This window comes from Dromiciops gliroides, chromosome 1, assembly GCF_019393635.1.
Source record: "Dromiciops gliroides isolate mDroGli1 chromosome 1, mDroGli1.pri, whole genome shotgun sequence".
Lineage (NCBI taxonomy): Eukaryota > Metazoa > Chordata > Mammalia > Microbiotheria > Microbiotheriidae > Dromiciops > Dromiciops gliroides.
Window position 1 is genome coordinate 530,302,631 of NC_057861.1, and position 6,255 is coordinate 530,308,885.

At 38.9% G+C, this 6,255-nt stretch overlaps 1 pseudogene; it reads left to right on the forward strand.

Annotated features, from left to right (window-relative positions):
• Positions 1–1,852: 1,852 nt before the first annotated feature.
• Positions 1,853–2,201, forward strand: LOC122737231 (annotated as a pseudogene).
• Positions 2,202–6,255: the final 4,054 nt, after the last annotated feature.

Genomic DNA, 6,255 nt, shown 5'->3' on the forward strand with positions numbered 1-6,255 from the left:
AAGATATTTATGAGTTTCATAGAAGATGCCCTGTGAAGAATCCAAACAGAAAAATGATTCTGTATTGGTGACAAGGTTGACAAAATGGTCCTAGTAGAAGATGAAGCAGTGTAAATTTCTTTAAACCATTAATGATTTGAAAGAATTAAATTTAAGTCTTCACAATGAAAAGTATAATAAATACTTATTACCTAACATATAGCTGGTAAATCAACCCTCTGAGTTAGTATATCAGCATACTTTTTTTTTTCAGCAACAAACATTTATTTTATTTTCCAGTTACATGTAAGGGTAGTTTTCAACATTCATTTTCATAAGATTTAGAGTTCCAAATTTTTCTCCCTCCCTCCCTTTCCTCCCCCCTCCACAAGATCACAATCAGGTTACATATGTACAATCTACAAGTGTTCTTTTTATCAGTTCTTTCTATAGGGGTGCATAGTAAGCTTCCTCATTAGTTCCTTGGGATTGTCTTGGATCATTGCACTGCTGAGAGTAGTTAAGTCATTCACAATTGCTCATTGAACAATACTGCTGTCACTATGCACAATGTCCTCCCAGCTCTGCTCATTTCACTATACATCAATGTTCATTAGTCTTTCCAGGTTTTTCAGGGATCATCCTGTTTGTCATTTCCTGTAGCACAAGACCATTCCACTACAATCATATAACACAGCTTTTTCCATCATTCCTCAACTGATGGACATTCCCTTGATTCTCAATTCTTAGCCTCCACCAAGAGTTGCTATAAATATTTTTTGTACAATTTTTCCCCCTTTTTCTCTTTTTCATGATTACTATTAACTGTTTCCCTTTTATCCTATTCCCTTCCCCATGATATTTATTCTATTATCTATCTTTTTTCATCCTATCACTCTTCAAAAGGGATTTGCTTCTGTCTGTCCCCTCCCCCACTCTGTCCTTCCTTCTTTTGCCCCCCCTCTCTTTATCCCCTTCCCCTCCTATTTCCCTGCCAGGTTAGAGAGATTATTCCACCCAATTGAGTGTGTTTGTTATTCCCTCCTTGAGCCAATTCTAATGAGATTGAGGTCTCTGAGCCAATTCTGAAGAGTGTTAGGCTCATTTACTGCCCAGATTAAACAGATTACTACGTCTAGTTAGGTGTGTCTGCTAGTAGGGACCTTGAGGCAGCTCTAATGAGTTTAAGGTCATTGAGCCTTTTCTGATAAGTGTAAAATTCATTTACTGCCCTGCTCCTCTCCCATCTCTTCCTGCACTCCATAAGGAGCCACTGGGCAAGTACTTGGGGTCTCTTGGTCTCAGTTTCCTCATCTGGAAAAGAGAGACAATAACAATAACTACCTCATAGAATTTTTGTGGAAAGGTACTTCATGAGCTTGAAAATGCTCTTTAAACGTGGACATAGGCATCCACAGAAAGTATTTTTTGTATCTGCACACCTTGCTCCATACATCATCTTTGGTTGTCCCCTCTCCCATCAGGGTAAATAATAAGGGAAGGACAAATGGTAATGCGGCTCAGCAATGTGTGACAACACATCTTGCTTACCTGCTATACAAACCAATGACTGTTGTTGTTGTTGTTAATGCTCTTGCTAGGTGCCAAAGATAGACCAAGAATCTAGTTAGTGGAGGATATGAGGGTAGGGAGATTTGGGCAATCACAACCTGCTTCAAAGGATCATGGGATCAGAAGAGCACCAACCTCTCAGGGCTGTTGTGAGAATGAAATAAAATAATATTTGTAAAACATTGTGCAGCTTTTCCCGGCCTTGACGCCATTGTGGTTGGACTCTCTCTGGGCCCTGCCGCTCCCGCAGCGCCAGGCCAAGACCTCCAGACTGGATCCGAGTAGAACCTAGACCGCTGACATGCGTTATGTGGCCCGCCTACCTCCTGGCCATCCCCGGTGGCAACGACTCCCCTAACTCCAAGGTCCTGAAGAAGATCCTGGACAGTGTAGACATCGAGATGGACGAGGAGTGCATGAAGAAGGTCATCGGCAAGCTGAGCGGCAAGAACATTGAAGATGTGATTGCACAGGGGAGCAGTAAGCAGGCCTTCATGCCCTCCGGTGGTGCCATTGCTGTTGCTTCCAGTGTTGGTTCTGCTGCCCCAGCTGCTGGTGGTGCTGCCCCTGCTGCTGCAGAGGAGAAGAAGGAAGAAAAGAAGGAGTCAGAAGAGTCTGATGATGACATGGGCTTTGGTCTCTTTGACTGAGCAACCACCCTGATCCTGGAGTAAATAAACCTTTTTATTTAAAAAAAAAAAGAAAAAGAAAAAAGAGAAAAAAATTGTGCAAATGTTAAGTTACTATAACTACTAGATATTGTTGTTTTTGTTGTCATTATCATCATTGTTCTTAATGTTACCATTAAGAACTGGATTGCAAGCCCCCTACCTCCTATCATGTGTGATTTTTCCCTCCATTGCTTTCCATAAATCTTTCAGAGGACAATAATCAAATTTTCTGGGGAAATTTCTCTCTTTCTCTTCTTGGTACCTGTGTAGCCATTCATTTTCTATTTGTTGCTTTTCACCCTCACTCATTCAACAAGCATTAGTTAAATACCTACTATGTGCTAGGCACTGTGGTAGGCACTGAGAAGAAAAGTTCAGAGAATGAAACAATCCCTACTCCCAAGAAGCTTACATTCTAATGGAGGTGACAATTTCATCTATAAATGTGTATAGCATATATAAAGTGAACAAAGACAAATGTATGCATTTAAAGCTAGAAGGCACCTTTGAGACTAAACTCAATCTTCTCATTTTACAGATGAAAAAACTGAGGCACAGAGAGATGAAGCAAAATAATCACTCAGAGTTATATAACTAGTGGGTATCTGAGGTGAAATCGGAAATCAGGTCTTCCTGACTCAAATCCAAGTTCCCTCTCCACCTTGCCATACAAAACTCATCTCTTTGATCCTCTATTCCCTATGACTGGATCTTACAACACCATAATCTCAGAAGAATCAAAATTACAAATTACTCAAAGGGAAATGGAAAGGAGTGTCATGGGTGTGAGAAGGCTACAGTATGTTACCAAATATGATATATGTGCAAGTATAAAAGATATCCCAGAAGAGATGCTGGTCTAGACATGAAAGTGGCCAACAACAGATGCACACTCCAAGTGCTACACATTTAAAGAACCAGAAGAGGAAGGCATCCAATACGTTAGATTGACTTCTATGAAAGATTTATGGGAGAATGTAGATGAGAAAAGCACAGGATGAGAAGGCATAGAAAAAGTGTGATCTGCAAAGCAGAAAGACTAAGATGATGGATATGTCAAAGTATCAAGAAATCTCCTGTAGACTATAACATAATGCCCTATACATTTGGAATCTTTTTGGACTAGACCTATGATTTCTTTAGGATGGGAATTCCCAGTGGGGAAATGCTCTCTCCTGATGCAGATCACTTGTTCTACCATTTGTCTCAGAGAGTTGTCTGGGGGCACTGAAATATTAAGTGATTTGACCAGGGTAACACAGAAGTTGGACTTGAACCCAGGTCTTTCTGGCTCCAAAGCTGGTCTTCTACACATTCTACAATGCTTTCATCACAGTGCCTAACTGATGATTATATAATAACAATAGTGCTCACTTCGGCAGCACATATACTAAACAACAATATTAGCCAACATTTAAGTTTCTATCCCAAAGATATGCCAAAAAAGGAAGTATTTGTACAAAAATGTTTCTAGCAGCTTTTTGTGTTGGCCAAGAATTGGAAATCAAAGAGATGCCCAACAATTGGGGAATGGCTAAACAAGCTGCAGTATATGATGATGATGGAATATTATTGTGCTATAAGAAATGACAAGTAGGGTGATTTTGGAAAGACCTGGAAAGACTAATATGAACTGATGTACTGATGTATAGTGAAGTGAGCAGAACCAGGAGAACATTGTGCTCAGTAACAGCAATATCATTCAATGATGAACTGAGAATGACTCAACTATTCTCAGCAATACAAAGATCTAAGACAATCCCAAAGGACTAATGATGAAACATACTATCCACCTCCAGAGGAAGAACTGATATTGATTGAACACAGACTGAAAAATGCTATTTTCACTTTCTTTCTTTTATTTGAGTCTTCTTATACAAAATGAGTAATATTGAAACATTTTACATAATTGCACATGTATAACCTATATCTGATTGCTACTACCTCAGGAAGGGGGAGGGAAGGATGAAAGAAGAGAATTTGAAACTCAAAACAGAATAAAAATATTTATTAAAAATAACAGCCAGCCTTCACATAGCACTTTAAGGTTTACAGTATGCTTTACATATGTTTTTCCCCCATTTGATCCTTGTAACAACCCTGTGTGAGGTAAATGCTATTACACCTATTTTACAAATAAGGAAACTGAGACGAAGAAGAGTTAAGTGACTTGCCCAAACTCATCCGTCTAATTAATATCTGAGAAAAGATTCAAACTCAGGTCTTCCTTACTCCAAGTTCAACACTCCTAACAGTGAACCAAACTCAATATCACAGCTGTCCAACAATGGAGGGAGTTGTCTCAGAAGATCATAAGATTTTCTTTCCCTAGAGGTCTTCAAGCAGTAGATGGATGTTTGACTGGTATGTTGTAAAGGGTATATGTGCCTTAGGCATGGGTTAAACTGGTGGTCCTCTTTAAGGCCCTCCTAACTCAGAGATTCAATCATAGTATCACTGAATTGCAGGCACCTTTTCAACAAGCTGGTGGGGGAGGATAGTAATGCCATAGAATCACAGATCTCAAGCTGGGAGGAACCTCAGAGGATATTTTGTTCAGTCCTCTCATTTTAAAGAAAAGGAAACTAAACCCCATGGAGGCTGTGATTCATTGAAGGTTCCATGAGTATTTAAGCATCAAAAATGAGATGTGAAACCAGATCTTCCTACTTTAGATCAACTGTAATGCTCTCCTTGAGCTGTCCACATCAGAAGTGCTAAAAGGAGTGATTTTGTCCCCCCTTCACTCATTCGTCCTTTCATACTTCATCCTTTCCCTCAGCAATGACTGACTCAAAGTTACTCTAATGGGGAAGGATAATAAAAGTTTTCTTCATCATCCAGCCTTCCAGTTTCTGTGCTCTCTTTAAAGGTGAAGAACAAATCAACAACAACAAAAGCCAATTTCTCTACATTGGCCCTCTTTTGGAGGAAAAAGCCCAGAACAACCCTGGTAATTGCAAAAAACAACCTACCAAATTCAACCATTATTTCATGAACAAGAAAGCAGCTATTACCCACTTGGGATTTAACCAGTATATCAAACTTAATGCTTTTATTTTTGAACAAAAAAGCTCAGGAGACTTTTAATTGATGAAATATATACCTCTAGACTGGTCTCCCTTGGAAACAAGAAAAGGTATGATTGACCCAGAAGTGGAAACTCATTAAATCATAGACATTATTTGTCTGAGGTTTCACTAAAGGACCAAAAAACCCTTTCCCAAATACAATCCCTCCTTTTTTTTTTTTTTTGCAGTGGTAGGGGTCTAGGGATATGTAATATTGCATATATTGTTTTGTTGATCTGAATTATTTTCTATTTTCTTTTTTATAATTTGTTATAATTTATGACTCTCTGAGGAAGAGAAGGACAAATGTATTTGGAAATGGAGGTAATGTAAAAACCAAATATATCAATAATTTTTAAAGGATTTATCCACCAGTGACTCAAAGATGAAAGGCATGTAGATGGCACAGTGGCTAGAGAACTGAGCTTGGAGTCAGGAAGATCTGAGTTCAAATATGACCTCAGATACTTCCTAGCTCTGTGACCCTAGGGAAATTACTTAACCTTCGTCTGCCTCAATTTCTTCACCTGTAAAACAGGAATAATGATAGCACCTACCTTATAGTTTGTTGTAAGGATCAAATGAGGTAATATTTGTAAAAAAAAATGCTTAGCACAGAATCTGGCATATAGAAGGTGCTTAATAAATGCATATTTCTGGGGCAGCTAGGTGGCACAGTGGATAAAGCACTGGCCTTGGATTCAGGAGGACCTGAGTTCAAATCCAGCCTCAGACACTTGACACTTACTAGCTGTGTGACTTTGAGCAAGTCACTTAACCCTCATTGCCCTGCCAAAAAATGCATATTTTCTTCCCTAGTTGTGTCAAGATTAAAAAAAGAGATTTTCTTAAATATGAAAAGTTTTTTCTACTCCAAATACTAAAGGACAACATATCTCAATTTGTGATGTCTGAAATTGAACCTATTTTTCAAGCATAGTGGGGAATTCAGCTATGTTCTG